The 18,275-nt window shown below is 54.4% G+C and overlaps 1 long non-coding RNA gene and 1 other non-coding gene across 2 annotated transcripts in view; both read left to right on the forward strand.

Annotated features, from left to right (window-relative positions):
* The window catches only part of LOC138672168 (uncharacterized), a 209,129-nt gene that overhangs the window by 117,524 nt on the left and 73,330 nt on the right, over positions 1-18,275 (forward strand). The gene's annotated exons all lie outside the window — the stretch shown is intronic.
* Positions 17,466-17,617, forward strand: LOC138673731 (5.8S ribosomal RNA). Its single transcript, XR_011320346.1, has one exon. It is a non-coding gene; the product is annotated as a 5.8S ribosomal RNA (ribosomal RNA).

The raw sequence follows: 18,275 nt of genomic DNA on the forward strand, positions 1-18,275 counted from the left end.
AGAGAGGCGAATCTGGTCGACCCGAGCTTGGCAGGACCCTTCCCACGGGGGGTCCTGGTTCTCTGGAGGTAATCACTGTCAGAAGGGCACATCTTGGGTCCTCACCCAGGTGAGGGCTCTCGGAAGGCGGACGCCCTTCTGTCTTTGTCCCCCCAGAGCAGGCTCGGTGTTTATCGGAAGTCTTCTGTGGACGTTGGATGGGCGCGTGACCCGAGTGAGAGAGGCGAATCTGGGTGACCCGAGCTTGGCAGGACCCTTCCCACGGGGGGTCCTGGTTCTCTGGAGGTAATCACTGTCAGAAGGGCACATCTTGGGTCCTCACCCAGGTGAGGGCTCTCGGAAGGCGGACGCCCTTCTGTCTTTGTCCCCCCAGAGCAGGCTCGGTGTTTATCGGAAGTCTTCTGCGGACGTTGGATGGGCGCGTGACCCAAGTGAGAGAGGCGAATCTGGGCGACCTGAGCTTGGCAGGACCCTTCCCACGGGGGTCCTGGTTCTCTGGAGGTAATCACTGTCAGAAGGGCACATCTTGGGTCCTCACCCAGGTGAGGGCTCTCGGAAGGCGGACGCCCTTCTGTCTTTGTCCCCCCAGAGCAGGCTCGGTGTTTATCGGAAGTCTTCTGTGGACGTTGGCTGGGCGCGTGACCCGAGTGAGAGAGGCGAATCTGGGTGACCCGAGCTTGGCAGGACCCTTCCCACGGGGGGTCCTGGTTCTCTGGAGGTAATCACTGTCAGAAGGGCACATCTTGGGTCCTCACCCAGGTGAGGGCTCTCGGAAGGCGGACGCCCTTCTGTCTTTGTCCCCCCAGAGCAGGCTCGGTGTTTATCGGAAGTCTTCTGCGGACGTTGGCTGGGCGCGTGACCCGAGTGAGAGAGGCGAATCTGGGTGACCCGAGCTTGGCAGGACCCTTCCCACGGGGGGTCCTGGTTCTCTGGAGGTAATCACTGTCAGAAGGCCACATCTTGGGTCCTCACCCAGGTGAGGGCTCTCGGAAGGCGGACGCCCTTCTGTCTTTGTCCCCCCAGAGCAGGCTCGGTGTTTATCGGAAGTCTTCTGCGGACGTTGGCTGGGCGCGTGACCCGAGTGAGAGAGGCGAATCTGGGTGACCCGAGCTTGGCAGGACCCTTCCCACGGGGGTCCTGGTTCTCTGGAGGTAATCACTGTCAGAAGGGCACATCTTGGGTCCTCACCCAGGTGAGGGCTCTCGGAAGGCGGACGCCCTTCTGTCTTTGTCCCCCCAGAGCAGGCTCGGTGTTTATCGGAAGTCTTCTGCGGACGTTGGCTGGGTGCGTGACCCGAGTGAGAGAGGCGAATCTGGGCGACCCGAGCTTGGCAGGACCCTTCCCACGGGGGTCCTGGTTCTCTGAAGGTTTTCACTGTCAGAAGGGCACATCTTGGGTCCTCACCCAGGTGAGGGCTCTCGGAAGGCGGACGCCCTTCTGTCTTTGTCCCCCCAGAGCAGGCTCGGTGTTTATCGGAAGTCTTCTGCGGATGTTGGCTGGGCGCGTGACCCGAGTGAGAGAGGCGAATCTGGGCGACCCGAGCTTGGCAGGACCCTTCCCATGGGGGTCCTGGTTCTCTGGAGGTAATCACTGTCAGAAGGGCACATCTTGGGTCCTCACCCAGGTGAGGGCTCTTGGAAGGCGGACGCCCTTCTGTCTTTGTCCCCCCAGAGCAGGCTCGGTGTTTATCGGAAGTCTTCTGCGGACGTTGGCTGGGCGCGTGACCCGAGTGAGAGAGGCGAATCTGGGTGACCCGAGCTTGGCAGGACCCTTCCCACGGGGGTCCTGGTTCTCTGGAGGTAATCACTGTCAGAAGGGCACATCTTGGGTCCTCACCCAGGTGAGGGCTCTCGGAAGGCGGACGCCCTTCTGTCTTTGTCCCCCCAGAGCAGGCTCGGTGTTTATCGGAAGTCTTCTGCGGACGTTGGCTGGGTGCGTGACCCGAGTGAGAGAGGCGAATCTGGGCGACCCGAGCTTGGCAGGACCCTTCCCACGGGGGTCCTGGTTCTCTGAAGGTTTTCACTGTCAGAAGGGCACATCTTGGGTCCTCACCCAGGTGAGGGCTCTCGGAAGGCGGACGCCCTTCTGTCTTTGTCCCCCCAGAGCAGGCTCGGTGTTTATCGGAAGTCTTCTGCGGACGTTGGCTGGGCGCGTGACCCGAGTGAGAGAGGCGAATCTGGGCGACCCGAGCTTGGCAGGACCCTTCCCACGGGGGTCCTGGTTCTCTGGAGGTAACCACTGTCAGAAGGGCACATCTTGGGTCCTCACCCAGGTGAGGGCTCTCGGAAGGCGAACGGCCTTCTGTCCCTGTCCCCTAGAGCAGGCTCGGTGTTTCTCTGTAGGATGTCCCCACCGGTTTGGTTTTTGTGTTCCGAGATGTATCCTTGCAGCTTGGCCGAAACAAACATTTGCCGTTTTCGGTGGCGACAGCCATGACCGCGGCGAAGCACTTTGGGCGCGGCCGGGATGCGCACACCCCGCTCACCACGTTTCAGTCGCTGGCTGAGTGGACTCCGTAGGGGGGCTTAATAGTCGGCCCTGTGGAAGTCGGAGGGGGGCTTAATAGTCGGCCCTGCGGAAGTCGGTGGAGGGCTTAATAGTCGGCCCTGCGGAAGACGGAGGGGGCTTAATAGTCGGCCTGTGGAGGTTGTCTGTGGGCTTAATAGTCACCCTGAGTACGCCATAGCGACTCTCCAAGGTGGGGGCACAGTGTGCGTTCCATGGGCGGAAAGTTTAATTTTGAGCGAAAAACCGTATTTTCGCACTGTAAAAAATGTCAGACTTCCAGGCGGGGGAAAACCGCAGGAGGCGTACCGAGGAGGCTTCCAGGAGCCTGGGGAAGATTTTCCAAAAGTGTCCTTGACACTTAGAAATATTTTGAAAAAAATCACGATTTTGTGAAAATTGACACGTTTCCCCTACTTCCACGCCAGGGGGGCGTCAATATGTTGTGAGGTACCCCAGGACAGTCGCCTAAATGTGGGTGAAGTTTGCGAGTCACGGGCGCAAAGTCGAATTTTGGGTGAAAAACCGCGTTTTCATGCGCTAAAAATTTCAGACAAGTGTCAGACTTCCAGGCAGGGGGAAACCGCAGGAGGCGTACCGAGGAGGCTTCCAGGAGCCTGGGGAAGATTATCCAAAAGTGTCCTTGACACTTAGAAATATTTTGAAAAAATCACGATTTTGTGAAAATTGACACGTTTCCCCTACTTCCACGCCAGGGGGGCGTCAATATGTTGTGAGGTACCCCAGGACAGTCGCCCAAATGTGGGTGAAGTTTGCGGGTCATGGGCGCAAAGTCGAATTTTGGGTGAAAAACCGCGTTTTCATACTCTAAAAATTTCAGACAAGTGTCAGACTTCCAGGCAGGGAGAAACCGCAGGAGGCGTACCGAGGAGGCTTCCAGGAGCCTGGGGAAGATTATCCAAAAGTGTCCTTGACACTTAGAAATATTTTCAGAAAATCACGATTTTGTGAAAATTGACACGTTTCCCCTACTTCCACGCCAGGGGGGCGTCAATATGTTGTGAGGTACCCCAGGACAGTCGCCCAAATGTGGGTGAAGTTTGCGAGTCACGGGCGCAAAGTCGAATTTTGGGTGAAAAACCGCGTTTTCATACTCTAAAAATTTCAGACAAGTGTCAGACTTCCAGGCAGGGAGAAACCGCAGGAGGCGTACCGAGGAGGCTTCCAGGAGCCTGGGGAAGATTTTCCAAAAGTGTCCTTGACACTTAGAAATATTTTCAGAAAATCACGATTTTGTGAAAATTGACACGTTTCCCCTACTTCCACGCCAGGGGGGCGTCAATATGTTGTGAGGTACCCCAGGACAGTCGCCTAAATGTGGGTGAAGTTTGCGAGTCACGGGCGCAAAGTCGAATTTTGGGTGAAAAACCGCGTTTTCATGCGCTAAAAATTTCAGACAAGTGTCAGACTTCCAGGCAGGGGGAAACCGCAGGAGGCGTACCGAGGAGGCTTCCAGGAGCCTGGGGAAGATTATCCAAAAGTGTCCTTGACACTTAGAAATATTTTGAAAAAATCACGATTTTGTGAAAATTGACACGTTTCCCCTACTTCCACGCCAGGGGGGCGTCAATATGTTGTGAGGTACCCCAGGACAGTCGCCTAAATGTGGGTGAAGTTTGCGAGTCACGGGCGCAAAGTCGAATTTTGGGTGAAAAACCGCGTTTTCATGCGCTAAAAATTTCAGACAAGTGTCAGACTTCCAGGCAGGGGGAAACCGCAGGAGGCGTACCGAGGAGGCTTCCAGGAGCCTGGGGAAGATTATCCAAAAGTGTCCTTGACACTTAGAAATATTTTGAAAAAATCACGATTTTGTGAAAATTGACACGTTTCCCCTACTTCCACGCCAGGGGGGCGTCAATATGTTGTGAGGTACCCCAGGACAGTCGCCCAAATGTGGGTGAAGTTTGCGAGTCACGGGCGCAAAGTCGAATTTTGGGTGAAAAACCGCATTTTCATACTCTAAAAATTTCAGACAAGTGTCAGACTTCCAGGCAGGGAGAAACCGCAGGAGGCGTACCGAGGAGGCTTCCAGGAGCCTGGGGAAGATTATCCAAAAGTGTCCTTGACACTTAGAAATATTTTGAAAAAATCACGATTTTGTGAAAATTGACACGTTTCCCCTACTTCCACGCCAGGGGGGCGTCAATATGTTGTGAGGTACCCCAGGACAGTCGCCCAAATGTGGGTGAAGTTTGCGAGTCATGGGCGCAAAGTCGAATTTTGGGTGAAAAACCGCATTTTCATACTCTAAAAATTTCAGACAAGTGTCAGACTTCCAGGCAGGGAGAAACCGCAGGAGGCGTACCGAGGAGGCTTCCAGGAGCCTGGGGAAGATTATCCAAAAGTGTCCTTGACACTTAGAAATATTTTGAAAAAATCACGATTTTGTGAAAATTGACACGTTTCCCCTACTTCCACGCCAGGGGGGCGTCAATATGTTGTGAGGTACCCCAGGACAGTCGCCCAAATGTGGGTGAAGTTTGCGAGTCATGGGCGCAAAGTCGAATTTTGGGTGAAAAACCGCATTTTCATACTCTAAAAATTTCAGACAAGTGTCAGACTTCCAGGCAGGGAGAAACCGCAGGAGGCGTACCGAGGAGGCTTCCAGGAGCCTGGGGAAGATTTTCCAAAAGTGTCCTTGACACTTAGAAATATTTTGAGAAATTTCCGATTTTGTGAAAATTGACACGTTTCCCCTACTTCCACGCCAGGGGGGCGTCAATATGTTGTGAGGTACCCCAGGACAGTCGCCCAAATGTGGGTGAAGTTTGCGAGTCATGGGCGCAAAGTCGAATTTTGGGTGAAAAACCGCATTTTCATACTCTAAAAATTTCAGACAAGTGTCAGACTTCCAGGCAGGGAGAAACCGCAGGAGGCGTACCGAGGAGGCTTCCAGGAGCCTGGGGAAGATTATCCAAAAGTGTCCTTGACACTTAGAAATATTTTGAAAAAATCACGATTTTGTGAAAATTGACACGTTTCCCCTACTTCCACGCCAGGGGGGCGTCAATATGTTGTGAGGTACCCCAGGACAGTCGCCCAAATGTGGGTGAAGTTTGCGAGTCATGGGCGCAAAGTCGAATTTTGGGTGAAAAACCGCATTTTCATACTCTAAAAATTTCAGACAAGTGTCAGACTTCCAGGCAGGGAGAAACCGCAGGAGGCGTACCGAGGAGGCTTCCAGGAGCCTGGGGAAGATTATCCAAAAGTGTCCTTGACACTTAGAAATATTTTCAGAAAATCACGATTTTGTGAAAATTGACACGTTTCCCCTACTTCCACGCCAGGGGGGCGTCAATATGATGTGAGGTACCCCAAGGCAGTGACCTAACTGTGGGTGAAGTTTGCGGGTCATGGGCGCAAAGTCGAATTTTGGGTGAAAAACCGCATTTTCATACTCTAAAAATTTCAGACAGGTGTCAGACTTCCAGGCAGGGAGAAACCGCAGGAGGCGTACCGAGGAGGCTTCCAGGAGCCTGGGGAAGATTATCCAAAAGAGTCCTTGACACTTAGAAATATTTTCAGAAAATCACGATTTTGTGAAAATTGTCACGTTTCCCCTACTTCCACGCCAGGGGGGCGTCAATATGTTGTGAGGTACCCCAGGACAGTCGCCCAAATGTGGGTGAAGTTTGCGAGTCATGGGCGCAAAGTCGAATTTTGGGTGAAAAACCGCATTTTCATACTCTAAAAATTTCAGACAAGTGTCAGACTTCCAGGCAGGGAGAAACCGCAGGAGGCGTACCGAGGAGGCTTCCAGGAGCCTGGGGAAGATTATCCAAAAGTGTCCTTGACACTTAGAAATATTTTCAGAAAATCACGATTTTGTGAAAATTGACACGTTTCCCCTACTTCCACGCCAGGGGGGCGTCAATATGATGTGAGGTACCCCAAGGCAGTGACCTAACTGTGGGTGAAGTTTGCGAGTCATGGGCGCAAAGTCGAATTTTGGGTGAAAAACCGCGTTTTCATACTCTAAAAATTTCAGACAAGTGTCAGACTTCCAGGCAGGGGGAAACCGCAGGAGGCGTACCGAGGAGGCTTCCAGGAGCCTGGGGAAGATTATCCAAAAGTGTCCTTGACATTTAGAAATATTTTCAAAAAATCACGATTTTGTGAAAATTGACACGTTTCCCCTACTTCCACGCCAGGGGGGCGTCAATATGTTGTGAGGTACCCCAGGACAGTCGCCCAAATGTGGGTGAAGTTTGCGAGTCATGGGCGCAAAGTCGAATTTTGGGTGAAAAACCGCATTTTCATACTCTAAAAATTTCAGACAAGTGTCAGACTTCCAGGCAGGGGGAAACCGCCGGAGGCGTACCGAGGAGGCTTCCAGGAGCCTGGGGAAGATTATCCAAAAGTGTCCTTGACACTTAGAAATATTTTGAAAAAAATCACGATTTTGTGAAAATTGACACGTTTCCCCTACTTCCACGCCAGGGGGGCGTCAATATGTTGTGAGGTACCCCAGGACAGTCGCCCAAATGTGGGTGAAGTTTGCGAGTCATGGGCGCAAAGTCGAATTTTGGGTGAAAAACCGCATTTTCATACTCTAAAAATTTCAGACAAGTGTCAGACTTCCAGGCAGGGGGAAACCGCCGGAGGCGTACCGAGGAGGCTTCCAGGAGCCTGGGGAAGATTATCCAAAAGTGTCCTTGACACTTAGAAATATTTTGAAAAAAATCACGATTTTGTGAAAATTGACACGTTTCCCCTACTTCCACGCCAGGGGGGCGTCAATATGTTGTGAGGTACCCCAGGACAGTCGCCCAAATGTGGGTGAAGTTTGCGAGTCATGGGCGCAAAGTCGAATTTTGGGTGAAAAACCGCATTTTCATACTCTAAAAATTTCAGACAAGTGTCAGACTTCCAGGCAGGGAGAAACCGCAGGAGGCGTACCGAGGAGGCTTCCAGGAGCCTGGGGAAGATTTTCCAAAAGTGTCCTTGACACTTAGAAATATTTTCAGAAAATCACGATTTTGTGAATATTGACACGTTTCCCCTACTTCCACGCCAGGGGGGCGTCAATATGTTGTGAGGTACCCCAGGACAGTCGCCTAAATGTGGGTGAAGTTTGCGAGTCACGGGCGCAAAGTCGAATTTTGGGTGAAAAACCGCGTTTTCATGCGCTAAAAATTTCAGACAAGTGTCAGACTTCCAGGCAGGGGGAAACCGCAGGAGGCGTACCGAGGAGGCTTCCAGGAGCCTGGGGAAGATTATCCAAAAGTGTCCTTGACACTTAGAAATATTTTGAAAAAATCACGATTTTGTGAAAATTGACACGTTTCCCCTACTTCCACGCCAGGGGGGCGTCAATATGTTGTGAGGTACCCCAGGACAGTCGCCTAAATGTGGGTGAAGTTTGCGAGTCACGGGCGCAAAGTCGAATTTTGGGTGAAAAACCGCGTTTTCATGCGCTAAAAATTTCAGACAAGTGTCAGACTTCCAGGCAGGGGGAAACCGCAGGAGGCGTACCGAGGAGGCTTCCAGGAGCCTGGGGAAGATTATCCAAAAGTGTCCTTGACACTTAGAAATATTTTGAAAAAATCACGATTTTGTGAAAATTGACACGTTTCCCCTACTTCCACGCCAGGGGGGCGTCAATATGTTGTGAGGTACCCCAGGACAGTCGCCCAAATGTGGGTGAAGTTTGCGAGTCACGGGCGCAAAGTCGAATTTTGGGTGAAAAACCGCATTTTCATACTCTAAAAATTTCAGACAAGTGTCAGACTTCCAGGCAGGGAGAAACCGCAGGAGGCGTACCGAGGAGGCTTCCAGGAGCCTGGGGAAGATTATCCAAAAGTGTCCTTGACACTTAGAAATATTTTGAAAAAATCACGATTTTGTGAAAATTGACACGTTTCCCCTACTTCCACGCCAGGGGGGCGTCAATATGTTGTGAGGTACCCCAGGACAGTCGCCCAAATGTGGGTGAAGTTTGCGAGTCATGGGCGCAAAGTCGAATTTTGGGTGAAAAACCGCATTTTCATACTCTAAAAATTTCAGACAAGTGTCAGACTTCCAGGCAGGGAGAAACCGCAGGAGGCGTACCGAGGAGGCTTCCAGGAGCCTGGGGAAGATTATCCAAAAGTGTCCTTGACACTTAGAAATATTTTGAAAAAATCACGATTTTGTGAAAATTGACACGTTTCCCCTACTTCCACGCCAGGGGGGCGTCAATATGTTGTGAGGTACCCCAGGACAGTCGCCCAAATGTGGGTGAAGTTTGCGAGTCATGGGCGCAAAGTCGAATTTTGGGTGAAAAACCGCATTTTCATACTCTAAAAATTTCAGACAAGTGTCAGACTTCCAGGCAGGGAGAAACCGCAGGAGGCGTACCGAGGAGGCTTCCAGGAGCCTGGGGAAGATTTTCCAAAAGTGTCCTTGACACTTAGAAATATTTTGAGAAATTTCCGATTTTGTGAAAATTGACACGTTTCCCCTACTTCCACGCCAGGGGGGCGTCAATATGTTGTGAGGTACCCCAGGACAGTCGCCCAAATGTGGGTGAAGTTTGCGAGTCATGGGCGCAAAGTCGAATTTTGGGTGAAAAACCGCATTTTCATACTCTAAAAATTTCAGACAAGTGTCAGACTTCCAGGCAGGGAGAAACCGCAGGAGGCGTACCGAGGAGGCTTCCAGGAGCCTGGGGAAGATTATCCAAAAGTGTCCTTGACACTTAGAAATATTTTGAAAAAATCACGATTTTGTGAAAATTGACACGTTTCCCCTACTTCCACGCCAGGGGGGCGTCAATATGTTGTGAGGTACCCCAGGACAGTCGCCCAAATGTGGGTGAAGTTTGCGAGTCATGGGCGCAAAGTCGAATTTTGGGTGAAAAACCGCATTTTCATACTCTAAAAATTTCAGACAAGTGTCAGACTTCCAGGCAGGGAGAAACCGCAGGAGGCGTACCGAGGAGGCTTCCAGGAGCCTGGGGAAGATTATCCAAAAGTGTCCTTGACACTTAGAAATATTTTCAGAAAATCACGATTTTGTGAAAATTGACACGTTTCCCCTACTTCCACGCCAGGGGGGCGTCAATATGATGTGAGGTACCCCAAGGCAGTGACCTAACTGTGGGTGAAGTTTGCGGGTCATGGGCGCAAAGTCGAATTTTGGGTGAAAAACCGCATTTTCATACTCTAAAAATTTCAGACAGGTGTCAGACTTCCAGGCAGGGAGAAACCGCAGGAGGCGTACCGAGGAGGCTTCCAGGAGCCTGGGGAAGATTATCCAAAAGAGTCCTTGACACTTAGAAATATTTTCAGAAAATCACGATTTTGTGAAAATTGTCACGTTTCCCCTACTTCCACGCCAGGGGGGCGTCAATATGTTGTGAGGTACCCCAGGACAGTCGCCCAAATGTGGGTGAAGTTTGCGAGTCATGGGCGCAAAGTCGAATTTTGGGTGAAAAACCGCATTTTCATACTCTAAAAATTTCAGACAAGTGTCAGACTTCCAGGCAGGGAGAAACCGCAGGAGGCGTACCGAGGAGGCTTCCAGGAGCCTGGGGAAGATTATCCAAAAGTGTCCTTGACACTTAGAAATATTTTCAGAAAATCACGATTTTGTGAAAATTGACACGTTTCCCCTACTTCCACGCCAGGGGGGCGTCAATATGATGTGAGGTACCCCAAGGCAGTGACCTAACTGTGGGTGAAGTTTGCGAGTCATGGGCGCAAAGTCGAATTTTGGGTGAAAAACCGCGTTTTCATACTCTAAAAATTTCAGACAAGTGTCAGACTTCCAGGCAGGGGGAAACCGCAGGAGGCGTACCGAGGAGGCTTCCAGGAGCCTGGGGAAGATTATCCAAAAGTGTCCTTGACATTTAGAAATATTTTCAAAAAATCACGATTTTGTGAAAATTGACACGTTTCCCCTACTTCCACGCCAGGGGGGCGTCAATATGTTGTGAGGTACCCCAGGACAGTCGCCCAAATGTGGGTGAAGTTTGCGAGTCATGGGCGCAAAGTCGAATTTTGGGTGAAAAACCGCATTTTCATACTCTAAAAATTTCAGACAAGTGTCAGACTTCCAGGCAGGGGGAAACCGCCGGAGGCGTACCGAGGAGGCTTCCAGGAGCCTGGGGAAGATTATCCAAAAGTGTCCTTGACACTTAGAAATATTTTGAAAAAAATCACGATTTTGTGAAAATTGACACGTTTCCCCTTACTTCCACGCCAGGGGGGCGTCAATATGTTGTGAGGTACCCCAGGACAGTCGCCCAAATGTGGGTGAAGTTTGCGAGTCATGGGCGCAAAGTCGAATTTTGGGTGAAAAACCGCATTTTCATACTCTAAAAATTTCAGACAAGCGTCAGACTTCCAGGCAGGGGGAAACTGCCGGAGGCGTACCGAGGAGGCTTCCAGGAGCCTGGGGAAGATTATCCAAAAGTGTCCTTGACACTTAGAAATATTTTGAAAAAAATCACGATTTTGTGAAAATTGACACGTTTCCCCTACTTCCACGCCAGGGGGGCGTCAATATGTTGTGAGGTACCCCAGGACAGTCGCCCAAATGTGGGTGAAGTTTGCGAGTCATGGGCGCAAAGTCGAATTTTGGGTGAAAAACCGCATTTTCATACTCTAAAAATTTCAGACAAGTGTCAGACTTCCAGGCAGGGAGAAACCGCAGGAGGCGTACCGAGGAGGCTTCCAGGAGCCTGGGGAAGATTATCCAAAAGTGTCCTTGACACTTAGAAATATTTTGAAAAAATCATGATTTTGTGAAAATTGACACGTTTCCCCTACTTCCACGCCAGGGGGGCGTCAATATGTTGTGAGGTACCCCAGGACAGTCGCCCAAATGTGGGTGAAGTTTGCGAGTCATGGGCGCAAAGTCGAATTTTGGGTGAAAAACCGCATTTTCATACTCTAAAAATTTCAGACAAGTGTCAGACTTCCAGGCAGGGAGAAACCGCAGGAGGCGTACCGAGGAGGCTTCCAGGAGCCTGGGGAAGATTATCCAAAAGTGTCCTTGACACTTAGAAATATTTTGAAAAAATCATGATTTTGTGAAAATTGACACGTTTCCCCTACTTCCACGCCAGGGGGGCGTCAATATGTTGTGAGGTACCCCAGGACAGTCGCCCAAATGTGGGTGAAGTTTGCGAGTCACGGGCGCAAAGTCGAATTTTGGGTGAAAAACCGCGTTTTCATACTCTAAAAATTTCAGACAAGTGTCAGACTTCCAGGCAGGGGGAAACCGCAGGAGGCGTACCGAGGAGGCTTCCAGGAGCCTGGGGAAGATTATCCAAAAGTGTCCTTGACACTTAGAAATATTTTGAGAAAATCATGATTTTGTGAAAATTGACACGTTTCCCCTACTTCCACGCCAGGGGGGCGTCAATATGTTGTGAGGTACCCCAGGACAGTCGCCCAAATGTGGGTGAAGTTTGCAAGTCATGGGCGCAAAGTCGAATTTTGGGTGAAAAACCGCATTTTCATACTCTAAAAATTTCAAACAAGTGTCAGACTTCCAGGCAGGGGGAAACCGCAGGAGGCGTACCGAGGAGGCTTCCAGGAGCCTGGGGAAGATTATCCAAAAGTGTCCTTGACACTTAGAAATATTTTGAGAAAATCATGATTTTGTGAAAATTGACACGTTTCCCCTACTTCCACGCCAGGGGGGCGTCAATATGTTGTGAGGTACCCCAGGACAGTCGCCCAAATGTGGGTGAAGTTTGCGAGTCATGGGCGCAAAGTCGAATTTTGGGTGAAAAACCGCATTTTCATACTCTAAAAATTTCAGACAAGTGTCAGACTTCCAGGCAGGGAGAAACCGCAGGAGGCGTACCGAGGAGGCTTCCAGGAGCCTGGGGAAGATTTTCCAAAAGTGTCCTTGACACTTAGAAATATTTTGAAAAAATCATGATTTTGTGAAAATTGACACGTTTCCCCTACTTCCACGCCAGGGGGGCGTCAATATGTTGTGAGGTACCCCAGGACAGTCGCCCAAATGTGGGTGAAGTTTGCGAGTCACGGGCGCAAAGTCGAATTTTGGGTGAAAAACCACGTTTTCATACTCTAAAAATTTCAGACAAGTGTCAGACTTCCAGGCAGGGGGAAACCGCAGGAGGCGTACCGAGGAGGCTTCCAGGAGCCTGGGGAAGATTATCCAAAAGTGTCCTTGACACTTAGAAATATTTTGAGAAAATCATGATTTTGTGAAAATTGACACGTTTCCCCTACTTCCACGCCAGGGGGGCGTCAATATGTTGTGAGGTACCCCAGGACAGTCGCCCAAATGTGGGTGAAGTTTGCAAGTCATGGGCGCAAAGTCGAATTTTGGGTGAAAAACCGCATTTTCATACTCTAAAAATTTCAAACAAGTGTCAGACTTCCAGGCAGGGGGAAACCGCAGGAGGCGTACCGAGGAGGCTTCCAGGAGCCTGGGGAAGATTATCCAAAAGTGTCCTTGACACTTAGAAATATTTTGAGAAAATCATGATTTTGTGAAAATTGACACGTTTCCCCTACTTCCACGCCAGGGGGGCGTCAATATGTTGTGAGGTACCCCAGGACAGTCGCCCAAATGTGGGTGAAGTTTGCGAGTCATGGGCGCAAAGTCGAATTTTGGGTGAAAAACCGCATTTTCATACTCTAAAAATTTCAGACAAGTGTCAGACTTCCAGGCAGGGAGAAACCGCAGGAGGCGTACCGAGGAGGCTTCCAGGAGCCTGGGGAAGATTTTCCAAAAGTGTCCTTGACACTTAGAAATATTTTGAGAAATTTCCGATTTTGTGAAAAATGACCCCTTTCCCCTACTTCCACCCTAAAGGGGCGTCAATATGTTGTAAAGCACCCCGAGACAGAGACCTAAGCGTGGGCAAAGTTTGGGTCTGATGGGTGGAACACTGAAAAAAACGCGATTTTCCACTTAGAACAAACATAGAACTTTCAGACTTCCAGGCGGGGGGAAAGCTCTGAAGCTGTACCGAGGACACTTCCATGGCCCCCGGATCGATTTTCAAGAACGAGTCCTTGGGACTTTGAAATTTTTCAGCGATGCGTTTTTGGCTTCCGGGAGCCGCAGAACGTTGGGAAATTCGTTCCGCTCGCCGGCTCCAGGTGTTTCGGGCTAGTCCAGGCCCCAGCTACGCCGCCTGGCCGCCAAATTTCGCAAAATCGAAAAAAAAAAAAATAGAACCGGAATGAGGAATTTCTGGCCGCCGGATCCGCCGCACAGCTCCAGGAAGTCGGACACTTTTCGGCTTCGCTCCCTTAAAGTGGGGGTCGGTGTTTCGCCATGCAAATACCCACTTTTGCACACCAGCTGCAGGATATAGGAGAGAGGGGTACCTCTCGGGCCCGACTGATTTCCGATGTTTTCGTGGTTCCTCAAGTCGGGTAGGCGGTTTGGCGAGTACCCCCCTGTTTGCATGGAAGTCCGCCCTCGCGTCGACACCAGGCTTCCGCGGCTCCAGGGGGACTCTTGCCGGTCGTCTGCCCCAAGTCAGAGACGCGTTTCCCGGGTCGCCTGAGCCTGAACGGACCCTCCCCAAGCGTGTTCTGGTTCTCCGAGGGTGACGGATGTCAGAAGGGAGGCAGATCTGGAGTCTTCGTCCCGAGGAGGGCTCCAGGAGGGCGGATTGCACCCCCTGACTCGGTCCCCTCAGAGCAGGCTTGGCGTTTCTCTGTGTCGGATGTCTCCCGCTTCCACGCCACCGGGGAGACCTATGAGAGAATCGCACTGTGACCCGGATTCCGTCTCGAGGGCGCCCGTAGCGTGTCGGAGAGGGACCTCCAGGACTATCGGGCATGTTTCTTCCCCGTCTCCCCGAGGGGAAGGATGGCAGCGGGTGGGGTTTCTCACCCATGCCCCCCACCGGCTCTTCCTCCGATCGATTTGGCTCAGCGCTCCCGGGTGGGGAGGTGGTGCCGCTCGCTCGGCCCGGGCTTTGGAGCCCGCGTCGGTCTAAGGCGGGCGGTCTCCTTCCTCTTTTACCCCCCGGGATTCAGGCACGCATCCTTGGGCGTGCACGCCGGCAGTCGCCTCCCGTTCGCAGGACGGTGGCTGCCGTGCAGAGGGGGAGTTTGACCCGAACTGTGGTACGGCAGGGGTCCGACGACCCGCGCGGGCGAATGGCGGGGCGCCCACCCACCTCGGCGTGGGGGCCCGTCGTCCGAATCGCTCCCCGCGCGGGGTAGCACAACGATCTTCTCCGAGGGCGGCCCTTTGACTTCCAGATGCGCAGCTCGCCCGCGGAGGCCCATGCCGACCCCCACCCAGCGTCCGATGGGCGGCCTCCGCGGTGGGCATCGGCGAGAGCGGCGGCGGTGGGTGGCGCTTCCACGCCACCGCCGAGCTCCGCGTTCTCCAGTCTTTTCCCGAGCCCCTACGATAGTGGGGGGACGACAGACGCGTGGGGAGGCAGGCGGAGTGGGTTCTCACCGCGTGGTGTGCCCGGCCGAACGCCGTCGCCTTCCCCGCTCGTCCGACGTCCTCCGAGGCGGCTCGGAAGGGAGCGCGAGAGGGAGAGAGCGAGAGAGAGAGAGAGAGAGAGACCAAGCGGACGCCCCAGAGCGAAAAGGGAGAGACGAGTGGGGCAAAAAGAGTTTTGGCGAAGGGGAGTACCCGGCGAACTGCCGCCCCGGGCTTCTTCTGTTCTCAACAGCGGAGGCACGGCTTTGGGGGGGAGACGCCGCTCGGTTGGGGCTCCTTTGAGGTTACGGGCAAGAGCCCGGGACGAGGGACTACGCCATAGGGCGACGCCGACACGGCCAGGCCAACTGCGCCCCCCGTGCGACCTCCGCGTCGCTGGCGGGCTCTGCGCCTGAGCCGCGGTGGACCCCGACGGCCAGCCCCCCTCTCCCACTCCTCGCGCCCGTCCGCCGGTGGGTCGAGGACCCCCCGCGGCGGAGGCAGGTCTAAGCCAGACGGAGGCCCCGCATAGGCCCCCCACCGCCCTGGCCCCTCTCCCCAGCAGCGACTCTGTGTGTCGCCCCGGGAGCGGTGGGTCACGAGGCAGGGTGGCCGTGGCGTCCTCCGAAGGCCAGTCACCTACGGCCCTCCCCGTGCAAGGGGTGGTTTTTACAACAGATGCCCTCCGATCGGGAGGCCGGGTCTAAGCCAGATGGTGGCGCCGCATAGGCCCCCCACCGCCCTGGCCCCTCTCCCCAGCAGCGACTCTGTGTGTCGCCCCGGGAGCGGTGGGTCACGAGGCAGGGGAGCCGTGGTGTCCTCCGGAGGCCAGTCACCTCGCCCTCTCCATGCAAGGTGGGTTTTTTTCCAGACACCCTCCGCATCGGCCGCCTCGCACCGTACAGCGTGCACGATCTCCCCAGCGGCACTGCACTCGCCGTTCAGGCTCCTTTTTTTTTTATTTTTTTCTCCGCAAGGTGACTCCCCGGGCTTCTTCTGTTCTCAACAGCGGAGGCATGGCTTTGGGGGGAGACGCCGCTCGGTTGGCTTCCTTTGAGGTTACGGGCAAGGGCCCGGGACGAGGGACTACGCCGGAGGGCGACGCCGACACGGCCAGGCCAACTGCGCCCCCCGCGCGACCTCCGTGTCGCTGGCGGGCTCTGCGCCTGAGCCGCGGTGGACCCCGACGGCCAGCCCCCCTCTCCCACTCCTCGCGCCCGTCCGCCGGTGGGTCGAGGACCCCCCTCGGCGGAGGCAGGTCTAAGCCAGACGGAGGCCCCGCATAGGCCCCCCACCGCCCTGGCCCCTCTCCCCAGCAGCGACTCTGTGTGTCGCCCCGGGAGCGGTGGGTCACGAGGCAGGGCGGCCGTGGCGTCCTCCGAAGGCCAGTCACCTACGGCCCTCCCCGCGCAAGGGGTGGTTTTTACAACGGATGCCCTCCGATCGGGAGGCCGGGTCTAAGCCAGATGGTGGCGCCGCATAGGCCCCCCACCGCCCTGGCCCCTCTCCCCAGCAGCGACTCTGTGTGTCGCCCCGGGAGCGGTGGGTCACGAGGCAGGGGAGCCGTGGCGTCCTCCGGAGGCCAGTCACCTCGCCCTCTCCGTGCAAGGTGGGTTTTTTTTCCAGACACCCTCCGCATCGGCCGCCTCGCACCGTACAGCGTGCACGATCTCCCCAGTGGCACTGCACTCGCCGTTCAGGCTCCTTTTTTTCCTCCGCAAGGTGACGCCCCGGGATGCCCGCCTGCTGGCACGGACGACGAGGAGGATTTCCCTTCCTCCGGGTGCCCTTCCCGCTGCGGGGCTTCCTATCTGGCTTCTCTCCCTCGATTGATTAAGTCCCTGGCCTTTGTACACACTGCCCGTCGCTACTACCGATTGGATGGTTTAGTGAGGTCCTTGGATCGGCCCCGCCGGGTTCGGCCAAGACCCATGGTGGAGAGCCGAGAAGACGATCGAACTTGACTATCTAGAGACAGTAAAAGTCGTAACAAGGTTTCCCTAGATGAACCTGTGGAAGGATCTTTAATGGGCGAGTGAAAAATACCGATGAGGTGCAGATCAGGAGGCCAGCCGCCCGCCAAATCCCCGAAGGGTACCGAACGTGATGGGGGCGGTGGTAGGTCTCTTTCTGCTTCGCCAGGGCGCTCCGCAGGGTGGGGACGGTGAGGGCACGTGAGGACAGCGGGCGGGCGACGTCGGGAGGGTGCGGGGAGCCCCTCTCGCTCCGTCGCCCAGGAAAAAGACGCCCGGCCTCGCGCCGACGATTGTTGCCCTGCCGCTGCCTGCCGAGGAAAAATAAGAAGCCCCCCGCGTACGCGAAAGGCCGTCCCGGGTACCATTCTCCTGTGCGCTCACACACCCCTCCCCGGGGTATGTGGGTCTGGGCGGTAGGTTGAGAAGCCTCGAGCCCTCCTTTGTTCTCCTCCCCGCTGGAGGGACGGGGAGGCCGAGCGCCCGGGCAACAGGGCCGAGATTTGAAAACAACCCTCCAAAGCATCCCAGTCTTTTGCGGCCGGCTGACACGAGAGTGAAAAGGGGGGCGCCTCCGAGTGTCCCCAAACCAGAAAGCGCGGCTCTTAACGGTGGATCACTCGGCGCGCGCGTCGAAGAACGCAGCTAGCTGCGAGAATTAAGTGTGAATTGCAGGACACATTGATCATCGACACTTCGAACGCACCTTGCGGCCCCGGGGTGCTCCCGGGGCTATGCCTGTCTGAGGGTTGCCCCTCCATCTATCGCCTCCATGGCGCAGCTGGGGTCCCCTCGCAAGGGTGACAACGAGGGAGGCCTGAGGCTCCGTGCCCTGATGGTCTCTTCTCCTTTATCCCTTACGTCCCCCCAAGGCCAGACTCACCTGCCCTGGGCCCACCTGATGGGGTTTACCATCGTCACTCCCCCCGTTGCGACGTGAAACCCTGTGGCGCAATGAAGGTGAAGGCCGGGGCGCTCCGGCCGAGGTGGGATCCCGCCGCCCGCTCCGGGGGGTTGACACGGCGGGTGCACCATCGGCCCGCCTCTGTCGGGGAGGTGGAGCATGAGTGCGCGATAGGACCCGAAAGATGGTGAGCTATGCCTGGGCAGGACGAAGCCAGAGGAAACTCTGGTGGAGGTCCGCAGCGACCCTGATGTGCAAATTGGTCATCTGGGTATAGGGGCGTTTGTAGATGTGCTTGGCCCGTACGGGGATCGAACCCACGACCTTGGTGTTATTAGCACCACGCTCTAACCAACTGAGCTAAATGGCCATAGGTGTGGTCCCTGGGTATAGGGGCGAAAGACTCACGGAGACCACGGGCAGACGTACAGGGGCCTGATCAACCCCTGGACCGTACGGGCTGCTGTGCCTGCCGCAGGCGAGAAGCGAGAACCCCTTCGGGGCAC

This window comes from Ranitomeya imitator, chromosome 3, assembly GCF_032444005.1.
Source record: "Ranitomeya imitator isolate aRanImi1 chromosome 3, aRanImi1.pri, whole genome shotgun sequence".
Lineage (NCBI taxonomy): Eukaryota > Metazoa > Chordata > Amphibia > Anura > Dendrobatidae > Ranitomeya > Ranitomeya imitator.